We start from the raw sequence: 26,017 nt of genomic DNA, 5'->3' as shown, positions 1-26,017 counted from the left end.
ACTGATGGTGATGATGATGGCAATAATGACAACAAAGATGCTGATGTGGATGACAATAATGATGATGATGACAATGATGACAATAATGATGATAATGATGATGATAATGATCATAGTGACTTTTTCTGTTTGGAAATGAAAATACCTCTTTAATTTTTTCTTATACAGCTAATTTGTGGGAATTTTAGAAACTTCAAATAGTAGAGGAAAGACTAAAAAGACCAAAAACTCACCCAAATTCCCATCAGCCCTAAACAACTTGTTAAACTTTTTGAAACCTTTAAAGAGCACATTCCCAGACATGTTCCTAGTGCTTACAGAAACACACCCTCTATAATTTACGAGTGGGATTACACAACACGAGATGGTCTATAATTTGTGTCTTCCCTCAGATGATGGTGATTTTATTGGACAAGTTAAAGCGGACCCAGACCAGGAGAAATACGTCCTCTCTCAAAGTGACAAACACAAGCTCAGGCTCTCAGCCTAAATGTAAGCGCTAACCCCAGGGGGCTATGAGAGGAGAAAAGGAATTTGTGCTAATTCCCAGGACCTTACTCCTAAGATTCTTTGACCAGAATTCATGTGACTAAATATCTGCATCTCAAACGAGTGTGCTCCTAGCCGCTTTCTTTCCAAGGCCATTCTACCCCAAATACCATTTACGTACAGTGTGAGTGCCAATTACTTTCTTCTTGGGGAAAATGGCTTCCAGAATTACTCTGGGCCATCAGACGCTGGAACCAGAGAAAAAACAGTGGAGCGGTTGCTGTCCATTTGACTAGGTGGAGGCTCCAAATATTACATCATTTCAAAGTTTAAATAGGAAAGGTCAAAAATGACGTGAGGGAGGAATACTCATTTAGACCGGTTCCTGGAGATCTCTGTCTAATGGGATTCTTCTCTGCATGGTTATTACCTCACCTCCAAAAAAAAAGCGTTGACAGTAGTCTTGTGCTTCAGGAAACGGGCACTTTTGTTGTCTTGGGGAGGTCACGTGGTAAAACAAGCTGAATAACTAAGGTTTATTGCTACTTCTCAGGCTTCAGACACTTGGAAAGCGTCTTGCATTCTGCACCCAGGACCCCCTTGAGTGGCAGTGTCTGCGTTATGCGCACTGAATAGCCCAGGATGCTGAGGTTTAGAGCAGGCAGGTGCCTTGCCCAGGTCACCCTGCCAGCAAAGGGCGGAGCCAGGAGTCGGACCCGGGCCTGTCTGAGTCAGAGCTGTCCTTGTAACCACTATGCTGGCACATAGTAGGTACATTCTCAACACATTTTCCTTCCCTTACCCTTATAACAAAGGGCTTTTAATAAGGAGAAACCTCATGTCCTCACCATCTGATTATTTTTTTTTGAGAAAGATTAGCCCTGAGCTAACATCTGCTACCAATCTTCCTTATTTTTCTGAGGAAGACTGGTCCTGAGCTAACATCTGTGCCCATCTTCTTCTATTTTATATGTGGGATGCTGCCACAGCATGGCTTGCCGAGTGGTGCCACCTCCGCACCCAGGATCCGAACCAGGAAACCCGGGGCCACCGAAGCGGAACGTGCACACTTAACCGCTGCGCCACTGGGCCGACTCCCATCTGATTTTTTAAAAACCATTTTATTGAGGTATGACTGACATACAAAGTTGTGCATATTTAATGGGTACAACTTGATGAGGTTGAAGACAAGATACACCCGTGAAACCATCACCACCATCTATGCCATAAACATATCCATCGCCTTCCAAAGTTTGCTCCTACTCTATTCATTAATTAGTCATTATTTTGTGGTAAGGACACAACACAAGACTTACCCTCTTAGCAGAGTTTTAAGTAAACAAGACAGTGTTGTTAACTTTAGGCTCGATGCTGAACAGGACGTCTCTAGGACTTACTCATCCCGCATGACGGAAACTCTGTGCGTTTTCACTAATGCCTCTCCTTGCCTCCTGCCCCAGCCCCTGCCAACCACCATTCCACTCTCTGCTCCTGTGAATTTGAGTGTTTTCAATTCCTCACGTAAGTGGGACCATGCAGTGTTTGTCCTTCTGCGTCCGGCTTATTTCACTCAACATCGCGTCCTCCAGGCCCATTGCGTGTTGTTGCAAATGTCAGAATTTCCTTCTTTTTCAAAGCTGAATAATATTCCACTGTGTGCATGTACCACATTTTCCTTATCCTTTCGTCCATCAGTGGACTCTTAGGTTGTTTCCACGTCTTGGCCATTGTGAATAACGCTGCAGTGAACACGGGGGCGCAGATGTCTCCTTGAGATCCTGGATTCATTTCCTTTGGATTTAGACTCAGAAGCGGAATTGCTAAATCATGTGTTAGTTCTATTTTTAATTTTTTGAGGAACCTCCACGCTGTTTTCCACAGTAGCTGCACCAGTTTCCATTCCTACCAGCAGCGCACAAGGTTCCCTTTTCTCCACATCCTTTCCAACACTTGCTCTCTCTTGTCTTTTTGATAATAGTCATTCTAACAGGTGTGAGGTGATATCTCATTGTGGTTTTTTGTGTGTGTGTGGGGAAGATTGGCCCTGAGTTAACATCTGTTGCCAATCTTCCTCTATTTTATGTGGAATGGGGACACAGCATGGCTCGATAAGCAGTGCTAGGTCTGCACCCGGGATCGGAACCTGTGAACCGGGGGCCGCTGAAGTGGAGCGTGCAAACTTAACCACGAGGCCACCAGGCTGGCCCTCATTGTGGTTTTGATTTGCATTTCCCTGATATTAGCGATACTGAGCAGCTTTTCGTGTGTCTGCTGGCCACCTGTGTGACTTCTTTGGAGAAATGTCTATTCAGGTCCTTTGCCCATTTTTTAATCATGTTGTTTGCTTTTTGCTCCTGAGTTGTAGGAATTCCTTATATGATTGGATATTAACCCTTTATCATATATATGTTTTGCAAATATTTTCTCCCATTCTGTAGGTTGCCTTTTCATCCGTTCGATTTATTCTATTTTGAGCATTCATTTATTCCTGCATTCATCCAACAAATATTTATTGAGCACCTGCTCTGTGCCAGGCGTTGTCCGAGGCACTGCGGATAGAGCAGGGAACCAAGCAAAGCCCCTTCCCTTCCTTTCCTCATGGAGCTTACTCTGAGTGTGGGGAAGAGGACAATTAAAGAAAAAACAGAAGTAAATATGTGCTATGTCAGGATTATGGGGAAAAGTAAAGCAGAGTGTGGAAGATGGGGGGGAGGTGGTGTATCACGTATGCTGGTCAGGGAAGGACTTTCTGGTAAGATGGCAGCTGAGTAGAGGCCTGAAATAGACCTGGAAGTGAAGCCTGAATAAGTCTGGAAGAAAAGCATTCTAGAGAAGGGCATGTGCAAAGGCCCCGAGGCACGAGCATGCTTTCGGGCCAGAAGGGCTGGAGCAGAGTGAGTGGGGAGAGGATTGGGGGGGAAGATGAACTGGGAGAGGAAATGGGAAGTGGTCCTTTGTGAAAAGGCCCTGTGGGCCTTTGTGAAGGACTTGAGATTTTCCCTGAGTAAGCTGGGGTATGAGCAGGTGAGTGACATGACCTGGGTACATTTTGACAGGACCATTCTGGCTGCTGTGTGTGTGTTGGGACAGGGGCATGGATGGGAGCAGATGGACCAGTTAGGAGGCTGCTGTGAGAGACAAAGGGGTCTTAGGCCAGAGTGTGAGCACTGGAGGTGGCAAGAAGTCGTTGGATTCTCTTTTTACTTCAAAAAAAGAATCAACAGAGTTTTTTGATAAATTGGATGTGGAGAGAGGATGAAGAAAAGAGATAAGAATGATGTATTCCTTAACTGTAATGCCACTCTTCAGGATCAAGGTGTAAAGAGCAGAAGAGCAGCTTGATGTCCCCCGTCATGTTCCCAGCGCGCTGTGCCCTGCCTTCCCCTGGGTGGAATAAGACAGCACTAGCTCCAATCCATCCTTAGCAGCTTTGTTCCCCTGTGACTTTCTCTCTCTGAACTGTTTCTCCGTCTGTCAAATTGAAGCAACGACATCAACAGTGCCTCCATCAGAGTGTTGACGTGGAGGAAATGAGATGATGCACGCCCGTCGCTGGGGCTCTTGCATATGGCGGGCGTGAACTAGGTATCAGTTCTTAATCCTCTTTGGAGTTATATGGGCCTTTGATCATGGGATGGGGCTCATTCCTTGAGGTCACTGCAACCTGACGACAGTGTTTATCTAGCCCTGTGGCTAAGATCAGAAATCAGAGGCTCAGAAACCGATGAAAACGTAGGCACAGCCATAATTGCTCCACCACTTGGTCAAGGCATTCAGGCCCTTATGCCTCAGTCTTCTCAACTAGGAAATGGGGAGAATAAAGCTTCCTTGCAGGGTGGCTGACAGGATTAAACGAGGTGGCACACAGAACTGTCCCTCAGTCACGCCTGCTTGTCTTCTCTTTCCGAGTCGCTGTTCTCAGTTGCCGAATGCCTGTGCCGGGATTTGCCTTCCCGCTTCTTGTCTGCTCCGGGTTATGGAGAATTATGCTCCTGTCCTCTCACATCGGGAGCTGCAGCTAGTTCTGGGGCTGGGGCTTTAACGTCTTTGCGAATTGCCTGACTCTGACATTTACTGTCCTCTGCTTGTCTTGGGCTGGCTCTCGTGCAAAGAGACAGCTGCAGGCTTTGCTGTGAGCAGAGGCTGTGCATGCTGCAGCCTGTTTGTGGCGCAGAAGTGAGAGGAAGGGCTGGGCTTTTTTTCTTTCTTTTTTTTTTTATTTGCAGTCACAAAAGTGTCGGTAGAGAGTCTAATCATTACCTCTCATCCGGGATGATGCATCTGGTCTCCCAAGCCCACACTTACTCCTTCGAATCCTTTCTCCATAGGGCTGCCAGAGCCCTGAGAATCCTTCAAAACACCTCATCATATCATGTTGCTGCTCAAAACCTTTCAGTGGCTTCCACTGGTCTCAGGATAAAGACAGAATCCCCCCCAGGGCTCACAGGGTGGTCTCAAAACATTCTCCTTCTCCCCCTCCCTAGGCAAGACACACTGGCCTGCCCTTTGCAAGGGGATTTTGCATCCTTCCTTCCACCCCTGGCCTTTCCACATGCCAGTCTCTGTCTTGGGGGAGGTGCATTGGGGCATTTAGGGTTAGAGAGAGCGATACAGTTGCTAAGGTACAAGTAAGACATTCAGAGGTCCAGCGCCCTGAACATATCAACTGTTGCCATATGCAATTTAAAATAACGTAATAGTAGGCTACAGCATCTAATTTTATTTGTCAAAATTACCCATATTTAAGTTATGCTGAAATAAATTAGTTCTCTTCTTTGCTTGCTCTCACTCTCTCCTTTAACATTTTCTTATTCCTTCTCCTCTACTCTCTGTCTCTCTGGGTCCCTGCTTTTCTGATACCCTACACCTGTACTTAATTTGCCAATTGGGATTCCAGCAACTGGAAACAAGCATGAGTTCTTTAAAATAAGGAATTAAAAGAGAGCAGAGCAGGGAGTATTCAAAGAAGACAGGATGTCTCCAGAATGACAACACAATCATCACTATCACCATCATCATCATCACCATCATCACCATCATCATCATCATCACTGTCATCGTCATCACCATCATCATCACCATCACCATCGTCATCATCACCGTCATCATCATCACCATCATAACCATCATCATCACCATCATCATTATCACCATCACCATCATCATCATCACCATCACCATCATCACCACCACCATCATCATCATCACCATCATCATCATCACCATCATCATCATCATCACCATCATCACCACCACCATCATCATCATCATCATCATCATCATCACCATCATCATCATCATCACCATCATCACCACCACCATCATCATCATCACCGTCATCATCATCACCATCATCATTATCACCATCACCATCATCACCACCATCATCATCATCATCACCGTCATCATCATCACCATCATCGCCGTCACCATCATCATCATCATCACTATCATCACCATCATCATCATCATCACAATCACCATCATCACCATCACCACCATCATCATCATTTAAAAAATAATAATGACAATAATGGTAAAATTCCCCATGGATTGGCTATATACAATGAAGCAGGTGCTTCACTGAATCCTTCCCAGAACTCTTTAAGGAAGTAGTATTATCCTCATTTCACACATAAGAAAAACTAAGGCTCAGAGAGGTTGTGCTGCTGCCAAGGTAACCCAGCAGCTAGAGATAGAATTCACATTCAGATCACCTGACCTCAAAGCCTGGGCTCTCAACCCAAAGCTTGTCTCAACAGGAACATTTGGGTTCCTGAGTCCAGGAGGTCCTTCTAATATTTCACTGTAGAGGAGGACACCAAGCAGAAGCCAATCAAATGGGCCTGGTAGTGCCCAGGCGTGGTCCTCTCCTCTCTGCGTCTCACACAAGCAAGGAGAGCCACTTTGACCTGTGAGCCACCATGTCTAAGGTGATGGTCTTGCCTACTGCTAAGCAACAAACAGAGGGGCTCTGAGCAGGGCTGGGGTGCACTGGGGGTGTGTCAGTTCCTAGGGTTGCTGTAACAAATTACCACAAACTGGGAGGCTCAACACAAGAGAACCTTCATCTCTCACGTTTCGAGAAGCCTGAAGTCTGAAATCAAGGTGTCAGCAAGGTCGGTTCCTTCTGGAGGCGTGAGGGAGAATCTAGTCCATGCCTCTCTCCTAGCTTCCCAGCAATCCTTGGGGTTCTCTGGCTTGTAGATGCATCTCTTCAACCTCTGCCTCCATCATCACGCAGCGTTCTCCTTGTGTGTCTCTGTGTCCTCTTATAAGGACACCAGTCATTGGGTTAGGACCCATCTTAGGCCAGGGTGACCTCAACTTGATGACATCTGCAAAGACCCTATTTCCAAATAAAGTCTCATTCGCAGGTGCTGGGGGTTATGACTTGAACATGTATTTCTGGGAGACACAGTACAACCCACAACAAGGGGCAACAGGAATGGCTTTACCATCCACCCAAGCCATAGGGAGCAGCCACCCAACCCAAGTAAACAGCAGCCGTGACCGCTATGCAAATGCAGTTCACAATTCCCCACCTCTTTCCAATAAGATGGCCAGCCGAAGCACTCCCATGTAGAAATTCCAGAGGCTCAGGTGGAAGGGAAAGATGCCAGATAGTTTGGGGGCAGTTCTGGTGTCATAAAGGAAGAGGCAAGTGGAGGTGTAGGAAAGGGGTTGGAACTGCAGCCGGGGAGGTGTCCCCTTCACCCCTCCTCTCAGGAGAACCCGCTGTGCAGAGCATGGTTGGCTGACAGCCTCCAGCTGCTGCACCTCTGGAACCACCAGTCTTCATGCTGAGGCCGTGTTCTCTTGGGCTGTGATCAGTCATTGACCACTTAGGGCAGGGGTACCAGTGCCACCCCATCCTGCCCAACACACAATTCTTCCATTAGGTCACACTTGCTTGGAAGCCCTTCACTGGCCTGGCTGAGCCTCTCCCTGAGCCACATTGCTGGCCAAGGGTCTCCCCCCACCCCTCCTTCCTTCCTTCTCTCCTTTCACAGGAGCCAGATCGACATCATGGTCTGAAGCCTCTCCCCGTCTATTCAGGATCCTTTCCCCTTTATCCTTCACAGGCGTTTCCCCTAATAAACATCTCATATGCTGAATTCCATCTTGACATTTGCTTCTCAGAGGACCCAAATGGACACAAGAAGAAAGCGAAAATAGAGACATGGATGTTCCACCTACTTAGAACCCCTGACACTCTGAAACTCAAGAACTCCAGCCTCCATGATCCTCATAGCCACATGGATACACGGACTTTCACCCCGTTTGGAGGGTGCATTAAAGATAGCATGACAGTCAGCCAGCCGCCCGGCCACTCCACAGCTGTTCCCACCCACTCCCTCGATTCTTTCTGCTATAAAGGCTGAAAAAGCCAGAGTCGTTTCCTGGCCTCTTTGCATTGAGGATTGCTTTTCTCATCAAAGAGGATAAGATGAAGCCAGCACTACCTCTCTCCCCACTTTCTTCAGCCTTGAACTTGGACAAGATGCCCGGATCCTGGGCAGCCATTTGAGCATGTGAAATAATCATGAAGGAAAGACTCAGAGAAACACAGATGCCCCAGCCCTGGCATCACCAAGCCGCCAAATGGACACCAGCAGCAGCTTACCTCTGGATTGCCTGATACATAAGAAAAATAGGCCCTTATCTGTGTGAGCTGCGGTGTGTCACTTGTGGGTGAAAATATGCCTAAATGATGCAGGTGGTCTGACTTGAAATACGTGCTCTGTGGATTTGGGGCAAAGGGCTCAGGAAATCCCAGCAGCATCCTTTGGAGCGGGCAGGATTTTACCAGCAGAAGGGCCAGCGAGTGCCCACATCCCCACCCACTTGGCATCCACTGGGGGAGCGTAGCTGGGCTGGGGGCAGGTGGATGCATCACGGGCTGAGAAATACCCCTCTTCCCTGTTGCTTTCTGTTTTTATAGGGATGAGTGAGAGATCTGGGCTTAGTTCCTCTCTTCCCTACTTTATCTGACGAGTAGGAAGAGGCAGAAGCAGCGTGTGGCAGTGAGAGTTTGTAGAAAATAATATAAAGCATTACTCGTCCAAGTGAGAGTGGTGGGGCCCACTGGGGGAGTGGTCCTGGGGAGATCCCAGCAAGGGAAGGCACAAAGGGGAACAGAGCCCGCTCACTCACTCCTGTGTCCTTAAGGGGTTGAACTTGTTTTCTATTTTTTAAAAAATTCAAGTCCACTTTCCACATACCCCCAAAAGCCCTCATCTCCACCATCTGAATGTGAATCACCCCCACACTCGACTACAATTGGGTGTCATGTTCTTTACTTAATATCAGCAGTAGTAACACTCGAGCACCAAAAAAACCCAAGTAATTATATATCTGTTTTCTCCGCTGTTATTATTTGCCTGTAACGAGGGCACCTGCCACGTTAATTGTGCCCTTTTTATAAACATCTTTTCCAGCCAACCAGAAAGGGGCATTGGGGGAGGGGCTGTGTGTTAGAAGGGAAGGATTCATCTCTACATCAGATCTTCAGATTTTCCTCGAGTCCAATGATGGCCTCATTCATCTGAGGCTGCCGAAACTTCACCCAGACCGTCAGGAAAGAAGATTCGCTGAACTTAAAAAACAGAGAGACAAAATAAAGGATCCTCAGAGGAAGGGAATCTAGAAGGAAGTCAGCAAACCTCCCTGCCTGGTGTTCAAAGTCACAGCATCACACTGCGGATGAGCCTTCCCAAAGGAAAAGAGAAGAAGAGAAATGTGCACATCACAGCTGTGTCAGCTAGGCATCTTCAAACATGCCTTGACAGTTTTTGTTTCTGTTTATGTGTAGAGTTGTAACATACGGAAAGCAGACACATCTTAAGTATATGGTTTGGTTACTTTTTTATTTTTTGAAATTTTTTCTTGTGGTAAAACACGTTAAACCTAAAATGTGTCATTTTAACTATTTTTAAGTGAAAAAGTCAGTAGCATTCATTACAATCATGATGTTGGGCAACTATCACCATTCCTATTTCCAAAATTTTTCGTCATCCCCAAGAGAAACTCTGTAACCATTATACTCGATTAATTTTGACATGCAGATACGTGTCACCCAAATCAGATCAAGATACAGAACATTTCCAGCTTCCAGCAGGTTCCCTTATGCTCTGTCCGAGTTAGTACCCTCCCAGAGGTAACCACCATTCTGACCTCTCTCACCATGGATTACTTTTGCCTGAAAATTGATATAATTGGAACCAAACGGTGTGTCCTCGTTTTGCGTCTGACTTCTTTCAGTCAACAATGCCCGTGAGATTCATCTATATTCACCCACAGATCAGTACTTTGTTCTTTATTTATCGCCAGGTGGTATTCCATTATATGAACACATCCCAATTTATTTTCTTTCTCCATCCATTCTTCTATCAGTGGACATTTGAGTTGTTTCCAGTTTGGGGCTATTATAACTAAAGCCTCTGTAAACATTACTGTGTAAATCTTTTAGTGAACATGGTGCTACTGCTCCTTGGCCATTGTGTTGGTTTATTAGGACTGTTGGGACGAAGTACCACAGACTGAGTGGCTTCACCGACAGAAGTTTCTCTTCTCACCGTCCTGGAGGCTGGAAGTCCAAGACTGAAGGGTCGGCAGGGTGGGTTTCTTCTGAAGCCTCTCTCTTTGGCTTGTAGATGGCCGTCTTCTCCCTGTGTCCTCACACAGTTATCCCTCAGTATGTGTCTACATCTAATCTCTTCTTCTTATGAGGACATCGGTCACATTGGATGGGGGCCCATGCTAAGGACCTCATTTAACCTTAATTACCTCTTTGAAAACCCTATCTCCAAAGACAGTGACATCCTGAGGTACTGGGAGTTAGGAAGTCAACATGGGAATTTTGAGGGGACACAATTTAGCCCATAGCAGCCACATGTTTAGGAGTGGCATCACCCAGTCATAAGATGAGCATGAGTTTAGTGTTAACAGATATTTCCAGTTTTCCAAAGTAATTGTACCAATTTAACATCCCACCAGCAGCATGTGAGAGTTCCAGTTCCTCCACATCCTTGACAACACTTGATGTCATCCGTCTGATTTTCATTGTCGTCACTCTCTTGGGAGAGTGACAGTATCTCATTGTGGTTTCCTAGGCCCCCCTTCTTTTTTTTGCTGGGGAAGATTGGCCCTGAGCTAACATCTATTGCCAATCATCCTTTCTTTTTTTCCCTCCCAAAACCCCAGTACATAGTTGTATATTCTAATTGTAAGCCCTTCTACTTCTTCTATGTGAGTTGACACCACAGCATGGTAACTGACAAACAAGTGATGTGGTTCCATGCCTGTAAACTGAACTCAGGCCACCAAAATGGAGCGCACAGAACTTTAACCACCAGGCCATCAGGGCTGGCTTTCCCAGGCACTGCTTCAACAGTAACTCAGTGGTTCATTTGATAGTTCCCCTCTAGTCCATATACTGTCTGAACATATTTTGTGGTCATACCTTAGAAACTGTTTCGGTCACAAAGATTCCTGTGGTAAGTTTGTTTACACCAGTCTGGGAAGCTGGGCAATCATTGCAGGAGCTCTGGAGAGGTGAGTCCCGGGTGCAATTGTAAGTGTGATTTTGATCGGTTTTCTTTTTCAAGAGCTTACTCATCAGAGAAGATTGGGATCGCCCACATGCTGTTGGGGAAGCTTCTGGAAGAAAATGGAAGAAGACAGGGCCTGATCTTTTGAGACGTGCATGCACGTGTATGATCATGTGTGTGTGTTTGCATATGCACATACACATCATTTTTTTTGGATGACCTGTACCAGATGCTATGCTAAGAACCTTCTCAGCAATCGCCACAGCATCTTAATGAGATTGGTGATAGCACATTGTCAACAACAATAATAGTAATCATCATCATCCTCATCATTAGGGTCTATTGATATTCAGAGAGGTTAAATGACTCACCCAAGGCCACACAGCTTGCAAATGGCAGAGCCAGGGGTCGGAACTCAGATCCACTTGACTCCTACTTGTTATCATCCTACTGCCCCCATGATGAGTCGGGGCCTTTCACATGCTTTACCTGCAAGACCTCTAATGCTTATAATGGTGTCAGGTGGCTGTTCTTAAGGCCCATTGTAAGGATGGAAAAACAAATGCACTTGCCCAAAGTCATGCTGTTAGTTGACAGGGCCAGGATTCCATCCCAGTTGGTATGATTCCAGCTTCCTGATTGCTACTATTATTGATATAATTTCAAATCTCTGTTAAACTCTGGTACCACAAAATCTGGCTTTGCACTACCCTTGAGGACAGAGCCATCCACCAGACAGAGCTGAAACAGCATCCTTGGGACGAGCTGAAATTGGCCTCTTTGCAACTTTACCCAATTCCTTCCAGTCCACAGCCCAGCATTTAGCACTTAATTACATCTTGTCTTCTATTATGCACTAATTGTCTCTTGTGGCTCCTCCCTTCTCCCTGGCTCACTTGCCAGCTCCTCGAGGGCAGAGACCACGTCTTGTAGGCTGAACACCTTGCAGAAAGGCAGAGCAAGGGTTTATTAAATAAATACTTGTTGATTGCAAGTTCCCACCAGGATGTCCCCCCGGGGTCTCAAACCAGGTGTGTAGAAGACAGAGTAGGAAGGTCACAGGGGATTTGCAATTTAAATAAGCATACCGTTTGTGGATAATTTGCATACTCCCTCAACAGATTGTGCAGTCAACACTCAGCAATTTTACATTTACAATGATATTGCTTCCCTGGAGGCTGTCATTTCTTCATCTCTCTCTTCTTTCCTTCTTCACTACAGTGTGCATATCAAATCAGGAACCGGGGAGTTTACACACTATGTGTAAAGCGAGTAGAGCCTGGATTGCAGCCAGAGAGAGTTGGGGAGAGGTCCCCTGTTTGAAATTTGTGTGCCCTTTCAAGGGTAATTGTCGCCTGTTTGCCAGTCCCCTCAGCCACAATTACTCCGCCTCCATTACTTTGTTTGTGCCACCTGCAGTGCCCTTTCCACTGTGTCTCCTAGCTAGAAATTAGTCAGCAGTCTTTCAGTTGCAAGTGATGGAAACCCTACTTACAGCAATTTAAGCAAAGAAAGGGAGTTTGAGTTCACTGGCTTCTGTAACTCAACAGTCTGGGGACTTCAGAGACATGGCTGGATCTAGAGACTGGAACGACGTCATCCAAGGCTGCTCAGAATCCCTCTTCCCTTTTCCCCACTTCACTTACAGTCCTAGTGGAAAGAGCTCGCTCAACAGATGAAGTCAAAATCTCAAGACTATGTCTCATTGGTCTGAAATGGGTCACATGACCGTCCCTAAACCAGTCACTGGGACTGGAGGAAAAATATACCGATGAGCTAGTTCTTGGGTGAGTGCTCCCCTACCCACCGATCCTGTGATCTGAGACTGGGGGAGAAGGGGTTTCCCAAAGAGAAATCTGGGAGCTTTCATTAGAGGAAGGGCAGACACAACCACAGACACCCACTGCCAGTAGGTTCTGCCTAAGTCTCTTCTCAACCCGGGGGGCTCCCAGGAGGCAGAAATTTGACAGACTCCTCATGAAAGTGAACATGTAAAGGGGTAGGAAAAAGGAAACCTTCAAGGCACTAGATAGCCCTTTCTTTCCCAACTGTTTGTTGAGCGATAAATGTTGCGATGACAATGACAAGCAAACACAGATATGGCCCCTGCCCCCATGGGGCTTACAGTCTTGCTGGCGAGGCAGAATACACACCACTGACTTTAACAGAGTGATGCACGTTACACAAGCTGTGTGAACAAAGATTCTTGTTTGCAGCCTAGAGCACTCGAGACGATAGAGGGTAATAACAGTAACAACTAACGTCCTCCTCATAAAGCTCTTTTATGCACTTTCACAGCAGCTCCTAGGACAGTGGATGTGATGTTCACCCCTTTTTATAGATGAGGGAGTGGCGACTCTCAAAGAGCAGCACATCCACAGTGGTAACCAATGCCATGTGCCTTCACGCAGATGATGCTCTTCTCATTAATCTTCCCAATGGCCTTGTGAAGTGCAATCTTACTCTATGCACAAGGAAACAGCACCTCAGAGGTGAAGAAACTGGCCTGGCACCAAGTGGCAGAACTGAGATACCCAGGTAAGTGACTTAGTGGCACATAAAACCTGAGGCTGGGTCAGGACTCACCGAGAGCTCCTGAGCCCAAGTCCAGTGCTCAGCCCTCGGCCCCACTGTGTGCCCCCGCCGCCCATCAAGCCATGCCCCTCATGAAATGTCACTCTGGTTGGTTCTTAGGCAGTGACTCTTGCAACTGGGCAAATAGCTATTGGCAGCCTTGGCTCAGAGGGAAAAACAAGGTGTCCTTTCTGCTCTCCTTGCTGGAGCCTTGAAGCCCTGCCCCAGAAATGCCAACCTCCTTTTCCCCGGAAGGTATTTCTGTCCCCTCCATCACTCATCGCTAACCCTGTTCCAGAAGCTGGGCGGTGATGGTGGCGGTGGCCTGCCGCCAGCCCCACCAGGGCTTGGCTGGGTGTGTGTGGCAGCCGAGATCTGGCCTATTTTGCTCATGTGATGACAAAAGACCTGCTTGTGATTCTGCCGGTGTGTTGTGAGAGAAAGGGAGGGGTCAAGGAAGGACTCGGACATTTTCTGTCCGAACAACTAGAAGTTGCTATTTACCAAGGTGGGGAGACATTGACCAGGGCAGATTTTGAGCGAGGCAGAGTCAAGAGTTCAGTTTTGTATCTGTTAAGTTAAAGATGCTTGTTAGAAACCCAAGAGATATGAAGAGGCAATTGGATATGGAAAGAGAAGAATATGTGGGATTTGTTATCACAGAGACAGCATTAAATGCTACGGGCTGGTCAAAATGACTAGGGAGTGTGGGTACAGAGAAGAGAATGAGTTGGGGACAGCCTTGCAGCCCTCCAGCCTTAAAGGACAGGAGGGAAAGAACCAGCAAAGAAGACTGAGAAGACTAGTTAGTGGGTGAGGTGATAACCAGGAATCAGGCCACTGAGGCCACGTGAAGAAGTTATTGCAAGAAGGGAGCAATTAATTGCACCAAATGCTGCTGACACATTGGGTTAGATTAGGACTGAGGATGACATTGGTTTTAGCACTTTAGGATCACCGGTAACCTTGGCGGGAATTGCTTTGTGGGGAAGTGGGGGAGAAAGCAGGAAAGGATGGGAAGTAAGAAAGTGGAGACAATTTTTTTTATGTGTTTGCAGTAAAGAGCAAAGAAAGGGGACAGTAGCTGGACAGACCAAGGATGATCTTCCTTAAGATAAGAAATATTACAGCACATTTGTGTCCTGGTGAGAATGATACAGCAGAGATGGATAATTTTGTGATGCAAGAAAAGAATGGGACGATTACAGGAATGATGCCCCTGAGTGGGCTGGAGGGCATAGATTCAGGGTACAATTGGGGTATCTGGCTTAGAGTCCAAACCCTTGCTGTTAGCATAATGCATTCTTGACTTTTCTCCTCAGAACCACTTCAGACTTCTTGAAGAATGCTCCTGCTTGAGAGAACAAAGCCCGGGGTAGAACGCTTGCTATTTCTGCTACCGATAACCATGAATTAGAGGGAAGAGGGAAATAGGAGGTGACGGAAGACGTTGTCTGAGCTGCTGAATTTAGGTGTGTGTACTGTGCGCATGCTTGCCAAACCACCTTGCTGGGGATGTTTTCAAGGTTGGGAGGCAGTTTCAAAAGGAAGTTGAGACAAAATTAACCAAGACCACTACGCTACAAGTGGTGAAGTGATCAGAGAAGTTTATAAAAGACGTGGCATTTACGATTGTCTGTCCATCTTGAAAGCAGCTGATATTTAATAGGCCCCTTTCAAGGTCATTCATGCAGCAAATATAAATTGAGATCTGGCGAGGCCCTGGGGATAAAGAGAAGAGAGGGCTCTTGTCCTCACAGAGCTGGAAGCCCAGTAAGGTTTCGGTTAACACAGGGTATTCACAATACAGCATCCCATGTTAAGTGTTTGGAGAGAGTTATGGATGCAGGGAGCAGGGTTGGGTAACCCACGTAAGTTTGAAGGGAGCACGGCTTAAGCAAGTGTCAAGGAGGAGTGGATTCTATGCAGGAAGTGTAAGGATATGTGTGCTTCAGATACAGGGAACAGCATGTGCAAAACCTTAGTGTGTGAAATACCAGGGCAAATTCAGGAAACATCAAGTAGCTCAGTATGGCTGGAGCTGGCACTTTATCCTGAGCACCATGAGGATCCATTGAAACATTTTAATTGGAGAATGATTGGGGTGGACATGTTTCAAATTCAGAACATAAAGGAAGTGCAAAACAAGAGGTCAGGTTGCAAGGCATTCCCTCAGTGAATGAAGAGGCTAGCCTGCTTCTCCCGTGGTGTGGCTGAGTTATGGTGCTATCCTGGGCCTGGGAGTCTAGACGCAGGTGTGGAAGGAGGAGGAACATTTTCCTGTTTCATGACTGTGTACCAAGCTGAGGTCTTGTGCACAACTGTGAAACAAGTGTTCTTCAAATTCGGGTTTAAAGTTAAGAATCAAAGAGGTCTAAGCACAGGTCTCTAAACACAGGGACACCCACTTAAGCACCTATTATGAACAAAGCAAATACCTATACAGGAGTGATCTGGGAATCTCCTCAAAATGTGGGAGGCAAGCCTCTGATGATGTCTAAATTTATGTGAAGGGATACACAGGTGAGCATCAAAGAATAGAATCATACAATGAGAAGGTTATTCTTTTTTCGATTATCTTGCAATCCTCTTTTTTTTTTTTTTGTGGTGAGGAAGATTGTCACTGAGCTAAAATCTGTGGCAATCTTCCTCTATTTTGTCTGTGGGATGCCACGACAGCATGGCTTGATGAGCAGTGTGTAGGTCCACGCCCAGGATCCAAACCCACATGAGCTTAACCACTATGCCACCAGGCCAATCCCTTGCAATCCTTTTGAATACTTTAGTGAGCAAGGCTCAGTTTGGTGCCAGTGGATCTTCAACGCCTCTTTTTTTTTTTATCATCTACGGTACACAACTGAATTGGGTTGAATGGACAATGAAAGAATATCTTAAGACAAGATATTCTTAAAACTAGGGGAAATAATGCAAAAGAAGGCCAGATCAAGAGGTGCGGGAGCATGGAGCAGCCCCTTCAAACCAATATTCTTTGCACGTTGTTTAGTATTTATTTAGAGAAAAGGCGTGCAGCATGTGAGGGAAGATGAGGCTCTGTCATTGGGAGGAGCTGTCGTTTCCCCTGCCCGAGGAAGTCGTCTATAGCGGAAACCCCAACACTCCATTTAGCCAAAACAAACAAAGGAGAAAATTAGAGAGCCCTCCAGTAGCTGAGGTTCACCGTCCATAGAGCACACTGTAGGGACCGTCTGCACTTCCTAGAGGAGATGTCATCTGCTCACTCCGATTTTTATCATTATTCTTCCCATCCACATTACTCTCCACGACAGGAGTGCTACTATGCACGTCACTCTGTTGCGTTACATCTCTAGGGATGTTTTAGCCTCCCTTATAGATCAAGGGCGTTGCCTGGTTGTCTCACTCTTTCTATGGTTGAAAACAACATTTATTTTATTCACAGATGTATAATTTGGGCAGGGCTCTGGGTACTATTTGCCTGTGCTCCTCCTGGCTCCAGCTGTGGTGGCTCAAAGCCTGGGGCAGAAATTGTCTCAAGGCTCATTCACCCGCATCTGGTGGTAGGTGCTGGTTGTTGGCTGAGATCTCAGGGTGATGAGCCAGAATCCCCACATGTAGCCGCTCCAGTGTGGCTTGGGCTTCCTCCCAACATGGCGGCTCTGTTCTAAGGTTGAGTATCCCAAGAGAGAAAAAGGAGTGGAAGCTACATTACTTTCATGACCTAGCTTCAGGAGTCACATAGCATCACTTCTGCTACAACCTGTTCATTAGAAGCAAGTCACAGAGGCCAGCCCGTCTTCAAAGGGAGAGGAATTAGACTTCACCACTTGATGGTAAGTGACAAAAAATTTGTGGACGTGTCTTCAAACCCACCACAGTCTACCCTCTGGCCACGAGTTACTTATTTCCTCCACCACGTGAAATAGAGACACTCCCAAGAGCTTCCCTCTCTAAAAATTTCATCTATTTAGAGCATTGATTGCAAGGATCTTGCCCTCTAAATCAGGTCCAAATAACACCTATTAATCTCTCCTTTTTTTCTATTTTATTTTTTATTGAGGTTATGATAGTTTACAACCTTGCGAAATTTCAGTTGTACATTATTATCTGTCAGTCATACTGTAGGTGCACCACTTCACCTTTTGTGCCCACCCGCCACTCCCGCTCCTTTCCCCTGGTAATCACTAATCTGTCCTCTTTGTCCATGTGTTTATCTTCCACATATGAATGCAGTCATACAGAGATTGTCTTTCTCTATCTGGCTTATTTCACTTAACATAATACCCTCAAGGTCCACCCATGTTATTGTGAATGATTTTATCCTTTTTTATGGCTGAGTAGAATTCCATTGTGTATATATACCATATCTTCTTTATCCAATCATTAGTTGCTGGGCACTTAGGTTGCTTCCATGTCTTGGCTGTTGTGAATAGCGCTGTGATGAATGTAGGGGTGCATAGAAGTGAATTGCTGATTTCAAGTTCTTTGGATAGATACCCGATAGTGGGATGACTGGGTCTATGGTATTTCTATTTTTAATTTTTTGTTAATCTCTCCTTTTAACACGTTGAAACTAGATCTCAAGCTTAGAACCTCATAGAGGTCCATAACCAGCTAGAATTAATGTTTGATTCATTGATTGATTGATTTTTATTGAGATATAATCATGACAGCATTTATTTTATTATTTTAGTTCCCATCCACTGCTGTAAGTAGTATTGGTTTTCCATTCATAGTACAAATGTCGTTTTCTTTTAATGTGGCATTTTAAAAAATGAGTGATTTTAGAGAAAATAGTAAGTATAGTATAGGCGGTACTTAGATATGGCAAAAATTGTGAGAGTGAGTAGTATAAAAAGATGAAATACTGGGGGCCGGACCCGTGGCCGAGTGGTTAAGTTCGCATGCTCCACTGCAGCAGCCCAGGGTTTCACAGGTTCGGATCCTGGGCGCAGACGTGACACTGCTCGTCAAGCCACATTGAGGCGGCGTCCCACATGCCACAACCAGAAGGACCTGCAACTAAGATATACAATTATGTACCAGGGGGATTTGGGGAGATAAAGCAGAAAAAAAAAAAAAAGACTGGCAACAGTTGTTAGCTCAGGTGCCAATATTTAAAAAAAAAAGATGAAATATTGATATGTTCTACAACATAGATCAACCTCAAAAACATTACATTAAGTGAAAGAAGCCATGTATACAATGCCATGTATTGTATGTGTTCGTTGATTTGAAATGTCCAGAAAAGGCCAATCTAAGTAAGCAGGTAGATTAGTGATTGCCTGGAAGAGGGGAGGGCCTGAAATGATCATGAGGTTTCTTTTCGAGTGATGGAAATGTTCTAAAATTTGATTGTGGTGATGATCACACAACTCCGCAAATCTGCTAAAAATCATTGACCAGTACACTCAAAACAAGTTACCTTTATGGTATGTAAATTATACCTCAACAAAGCTGTTTCAAAGTTGTGAGAGTATGTGTGAACGCCCAGAGTTTTGGAAACATGGGACAATAACAGTAGGTTGTTTTTCAAATTGTGTTTTTATCAGAGCTGCTCACTTCGAAGGAAAGGTTACGAGAACAGCCAATCAGGGCCAGCTCAAGACCAGTCTGATCTGTTCTCATTTGTTTTATAAACAGTTCAACTTAGAAACATGGAAATTGCTAGAAATGAACAAAGCTACCCACCAGGTCAAAGGTGGGTCCACCCTGCCCAGCACCGGGTGATGGCATGTGCCATTGTGTGAGGCCATTTAAAGTCTAGGGCTCATGGTTTATTTATGAAGGTGACTCATGTCTTATTTATGATAAAAAGGAGGTCAATGTGTAAACATCTTTGAAAAAAACTTCTACAGACATTGAACAGAACAAGACGAGTCAGCATATAGAACTTGGCTTTATTTACACGAGTGAGCATCTGTCACTTGTCCAGGGTCTCAGGACCTTGGCACAAATAGATCTTACAGAGAGCTTCATGGAACCGAACCTATTTATAGATGGAGGAGCATCCAATTTGGACTTTAGCAGATGATTTTGTTGGAAGGCAAGATTCCCTAAGCTAAAAATGCCTGCAAACCACTGGGCTAGGATATGCAGGGTGGACACCAGCAGCACAGAGTTTGGTTGGGTTTTCTATACTTTCCACAAATTGTAGTAATTACCATTTGTGATTTCCTCTATGGATGGGCAAATGAAGACTCTGAGATGGAGACAGCTGAGCGGGTGACGGAGTCGACGAGCCTCCCTCATGGAAACCCCATCTGCGTGAGGCCAACCCTCCCAGTACAGATGGAGGGATGGGGTGGGAATGAATCTAGGGGAGCTCATCCCAGCTGTGAGTCCGGCCACCTCTGCATTCAGGGCCAGGGGTTAGTCCCTGCTGCTTGTGGTCACTCGAGCATAGCCTCTGAACTGGTCTGTCTCTTCTTTTGATGCCCACAGGAGAAAATCTCTGCTAAAAGCTGCTGCAACCCTTGTAAAAAATAAGTGAAGCCACGCTGCTGCTCACACCTCTCCGGTGCCTTCTCATCTCATTAATAAAACTGTTACCGGCTCTTAGTTAATATCAGCCCCAATATTGGTTCCCCTGCAGTGGACCCAGCATAGATGGGTTAAAACTAAAGGCACACATTTCCAGTGTCCTGGTTCTTTAGTTCCACTCTGTGTAAATACTTGTTTCTTTAACCTCCGACTCCCTGAGCTTTACAACCAAATAGAAGTTACAAATAGTTAAAGCCCAGATGGCCTCCAGCTGGGCTCCCACTAACATTGTGGCTGATCCCAGGACCTCAAAGTTCTTTTACAGAGAAACTGATGTCCAGAGAATATCAAGAAACTGAAGCTTCCCAGCCCCAACTCCTCAGCTTCCTGACGCCAGAGTCTACCTTCCACCACAGACATAAACAGCCAAGGACGCTCATCTGAGAAACCCTTTGTCTCCTCCACTGGAAGCAGCCCCAGACACAGGCTGATGGGAAAATGCCGACCAAGAAGGCCACGGCCCCCCACCCCTACCTAAAGCCCCAAATAAAACCCCCTACCCGTTTCTCAACAGGGAGCTAGAAATCCTTGAGGCACTAGCCTTTGCTATGCTACCTCTGCCGGTGAAAGGAAAGCCTTTCCTTTTCCTCTCAAGACTCTGTTCTCATTATTTGGATTGGTGTCGGGATCAGAGACAGAACTTTCAGTAAAAACTCCTAAAGAACAAAAACCATGCAGCAAGATTCTGCATGTTCTCGATCCGCTCTGTCCATACGTAGCTGCCGCGCACTTAGAATATGGCTGGTCTAAGTTCAGCTGTGCCCTGAGTGCGAAATACATGCTGGCTGTGTATTCCCATACTGGAAGAATTCGAGGGCAATATGGAAGAAAGAATGTGAAATAGCTCATGCATACTTTTAAATATTATTACTGTTGATCCTATTTTGGATATATTGGCTTCAATAAAACATATTATTAAGATTAATTTCACCTTTCTGGAAAAAAAATGTAGCTACTAGAAAATTTAAAATTACATTTGTGAGCGTACTGGGTTTCCATTAGGCTGCACTGATTTACCTCCTGCATCATTCCTAACAGCTACACAGGCCTCTTGTTTCTCCTTGAAAGAGGCAATCACGCTCTGGGGTTTCGCACCTGCTGTCCGCTAATCTCGGAGAGCACTTCACTTAGACAGCATCACACGGGGCTCCTCCCTCCTTTGCCTCTTCCAGGTCTGTGTTTAAATGTGATCTTATCAGAGATGCCTTCCGTGACCACAATTTCTAAAGAAACACTCTAATCCCTCCTAATTCCCTTTGCTTGTTTTATTTCTGTTTGTAGCACTTACCACTGATGTTACTCGTATGTCAACTTGTCTGTTTATTTCTGACTCTCCTCCCAGAATGTCAATTTCAAAGGGTAGGAACTTTGCTTTATTCATCGTTGGATCTTCCAAGTGCGTGGCACGGATGGGTGAACTGCCTGCTTGCACAGGTCTCTGTCTCATTAAGGAGACAGAGGAATATAGAGATTTCCTCACTACATCATGGTAAGTGTTATAAGGAGGAGATACAGCCTGTAAGGGATGCAGGGGAGGATGCTATCCTTGGTTGTCCACCTTCCATCCATTCATCCCCTTGTTTAATAACAGAATCCCAATATTCTCCAAGTATCCACCCCTCTCCTGCAGCCAAGTGCCTCATGGGGAGCAAACCCCAACCCCACATGGGCCTGATTCTCCTTGCCAGTGATTGGTTCAAGAGTGGGCGCGTGACCCAACACTGACCAATGAGGATATGAGGGCCTACTGAAGGAATTCTGGGAAAATTGTATCCTTTCGTAAAAGAAGAGATCTCTTTAGCTTCTAGGTGTTGCCGTGTCTGCATGTGATGTCTGGAACTGCTGCAGCTATCTTATGACAGCCCGAGGATGAAGCCAGAGCCTAAGATGGGTTGAGCAGAGGAAGGAGAAGCAGCTGGGTCTCTGAGGATCGTGAATCAACCAGCTGTGAAGCCTGTATTACTTTAGGATTCTCCACAGGAAACAATAAATGTCCTAATTTTTAAGTAATTTTGAGTGGGGCTTTTGGTGACAGCTGAAAGTTGCCTTCCCTTGATATCTGACCTAGCCTTATAGGATATCAAGGAAAGCTTCTGTCTTCCATCTTGTTCTTCTAGAAACAGACTCTGAATTGGAGATTTTCATGCAGGAGACTGATCAGGGAACACCCTTCAGATGAACACCTTGAGAGTGAGAGAAGTGGAATCAGGCAAAGGAGGAGGTGACCTGTGATGCGGGCGCACGAGGCCTCAGCTGATGCCACAGTGAGCTCTGGAGCTGGGGTGGCCCCAAGAGTGGCACTTCTGAGACAAAGGGATCAGGTTGCTGTACAGCCTTGTGGAATAACCCCTGGATGTGGATCATCCACAGGAAGGTGGGGTGACTTTGGGTGGGACAGTTGTCTTTGGCTGAAGGCATTTCCTAGAGAGAGACTTGCGTGAGATCTGCCAGCCACTGACATCGCAGTAGCTGGAGGTGAGTCTGGGTGGCTTTCCACAGCGGTGACTACAGTCTACCAGGGGAGGTGATCTCTAACCTATGATCTAAAGAGACGAGTAAGAGCGATCCCAGTCAAGGGTTGGGAAAATGGAGACCATCCGAAGGATAAGAAAGAGTATTTGAGGGGCCCGCCCTGTGGCCGAGTGGTTAAGTTCGCATGCTCCACTTCAGCAGCCCAGGATTTCGCCGGTTCAGATCCTGGGCGTGGACAGGGCACCGCTCATCAGGCCATGCTGAGGCGGTGTCCCACATGCCACAACTAAAAGAACCCACAACTAAAATATACAACTATGTACCGGGAGAATTTGGGGAGAAAAAGCAGGAAAAAAAAGAAAGAGTATTTGAGAATCTTGGAAATAACAAAGAGCATTGTTCATTCTCCGAATGAGAGGTGACCTTTTTCAGCTTCAGTTGGCTTTTCTGTCACTTGTGCCCTATGGGTCCTGCTTAGTACATACTGGTTCTAGGTGGCAGAGCCAAGATTTGAAATATGTTCTCTGTGACTCTATGAGCTTACTCAACCTGTCATATTGTCTCCCCAATAAACATTTTCCTGTATCTGAGTCACTTGAAGTGTCTCTAGGCAAGACCTTCAAGCGGCCACGACTTTGAAAGCAAGGTTATAAGGGTCGTTGCCAAGAGTATTGAATCCTACATGCTCTTGTTCCACGTGTTTGCAAAGCAGCTTTCATTTCACCACTTTTAAATTTAATTTCTGTTTCTGAGCCTTTCTTTGTCCTGCCCCTGTGCAACAGGAGTCACAGGAAGGAGGAAGAGCAAGACCACGGAAAAAGCTAGAAGGTCAGGCAGTCCATCATAGCAGGAGCCCCATAAACTAAGTCCTGAGGCTGGAAAGACATTATTTCATTCACAGTAAATCAGTCACTTGTAGGCAGGGCTGCTGTCACCTCTGAAAGCCAAATGCGTTTCTGGAGTGAGGCCATCAAGGAGAAGTGGCATCTAGAGACCAATCAACATAATGTTGAGGGAGACAATGTCCTCAGTGCCGTCTCTGCAGGGAGTGTGTCACCAAGAACTGCAGGCCCTCTTGTGGGCTCTTGAGCTGAGCCCTTCCTCCTCAAAGCAGCCACACTCGCAGGTCAAGACAAATCAGGTTATAACCGATCTCTTCAACGTACACCGTGTTCCAATATTTTCCAACCTCTGGCCCTTTGCACGTGCTGTTCCATCTGCCTGGAAAGCCTCTCCCTCTCCTATGCTTAGAAAACTCCTAGTTGTCTTTCAAGACTCAGCTTGTGAAGCATTCCCCATTGCTCCCAAGGCTGAGTCAGGTGCTCCCTCCTCGGAGCCATCTCAGAAATTCGCAAGGACTCTTTCTACTGTGCTTTTCGTTGGTACGTAAGACAATGTGTTGTCGTGCTTAGTCTGAGCATCTCATTCCCGTCTCGACTATGAATTCCTTTAGAGAAGGCATGTGGGTCATTCGTCTTTATAATCCTGAAATTGCTGCACACATGACATGTATCTTTTACCCCTGTAAGGGTCTGAAGAATGAATAAACGACTGCATGAGTACGTGCCAGAGTAAGTAAGCGTGCAAGTGGATGGATGAGTATGGGTTGCCTGAAATGGTGAGTGAAGGAGACAGGTAGTGATGGTGTGTGCATGAATGAGAGCCTGTGTTGATCATCCAGTGGGTGAATGATGAGTGAGGGGATGAAGGAAAGTTTGAGAGAGCGTCAGACTTTAGAAGTGCGTCTTTATTTCCGACTTTTTGATGGTTTAATTCCTTTCCCACCTGATGTGGGCACCTCTTGTACCCATGAATCACTGCATTGTTTTGCATAATTTCTCTAAGGGCTGGAAGAGTTCACTTCCAGCAGTAATGCGGTGGGCATGGAGCGCGTCAAAGCAGGAGGTACTTCGCCTCAACTGAAGTTGGAGAAAAGCAAGAACCTCATGGGTGTTGAGATGATAAAAATCCTGGAAATAGCTCCCAAACTCCTCAAGGTAAAGATAATACACTATTACTCCTGGATTCATAAATTCTTAAGTTTTTGTTTGTTTGTTTGTGAGGGTGATTTTTGACAATAGGGTAAACTCTATGGGCCTTCTTCCTGGAAGGTACATATGATCCCACACAAACACGCATACTTACATGCGTAGCTATGTGTGTGATTTCAGAGAGTTAATGGAGCCCCTCGAACCCAACTAAAGGATGCACGGACCCTCACCTGGGGATTGCACACGTCTGTTTCAGCTTACCATGTATTCTCAGGATGTATCACAGAGCTTAACACATAAAATTAGGGCTGCACAAATTTCTATTAAATTGGGTTAAATTGAAATTCCCTAACTTGAAAAGCAGGGGCATGGACCAGCCGACTTTCTCAAAGTCTCGTATACCTCAGAATCCTTGAACTACACCCAACGTGGCCCCAGGAACTGGCTCTACGCTTGACAAAATAATCTTTCCAGGCACTTGCCATCTTCAACCCTCGCCAGGGCATGCAAGCCTTTCCTTCCGAAAGCCTCACAGGGGAAGATATGAGAGTAGACAATATGCTCCACATCTGGGTGAGCAAACAGAGCTCCATGTTGCGACAACCTAATTAATGGTGATGCCAAGCCCTTAGCCTCGTTTCCTCAGTACCATATGCTATGCAAATAACACCCAAACTCATATCATATCACTAAGCCCCAATCTAGAGAGGGCAGCCCAGACCAGTGAAAAAATGTAACAGCTGAGGTGGAACAGAATTAGAATTCAATTGATCCTGAACCTGGCCCTTAATGAAGGGTGTTTACTTTCATTAATACAGCTTAGAAAGTCTCTCTTGTTCAGAAGGATTTACATGAGGACAAGATGAATAACAGTCAACTCACTAGGGAGGCAGAATGGCAAAGACTGAAAACGCCAGGAAAGCATGGTTTGGCCAGGGTAAGGAGAAATAGTCATTTTCACATATTGTTGGAAGGACTGTGAATTATGCAAATATTTTGTTAATATGTGTTAAGATGACAAAAAAGCGTTTATCCTTTGACACAAGTGTTCCAGTATTAAGACGTGTTCCTGTAAATGTGCTCATATCTGTGCACAGCAAAGATGCTCATTGTTTATAACAGCACAGACTGGAAATAACCGAAGTGTCCAACAATAGGGGATTGGCTAAATAATTAATCTCTCCTCACAATGGCACACACTATGGCATTTGGGAAGCAGAAAACAGACCAATATCCCCTGATGAGGAGTAATAACCATGATATATTTTTTCAGTGGAAAAAAAGCATGATGAAGGATATTCAGAAATTAATAAATAATAATGTACACCCGAAATTGCGCAATGTTATAAACCATTATGATCTCAATAAAATTACTTGAAAAAAAAATCAATGTGCTATACAGTGCCTAGCGTATAGTTC

The sequence above is a fragment of the Equus caballus genome, chromosome 13, assembly GCF_041296265.1.
Source record: "Equus caballus isolate H_3958 breed thoroughbred chromosome 13, TB-T2T, whole genome shotgun sequence".
Taxonomy (NCBI): Eukaryota; Metazoa; Chordata; class Mammalia; order Perissodactyla; family Equidae; genus Equus; species Equus caballus.
The sequence above is the reverse complement of the archived record's forward strand: the minus strand, read 5'-3'. Positions refer to the sequence as shown.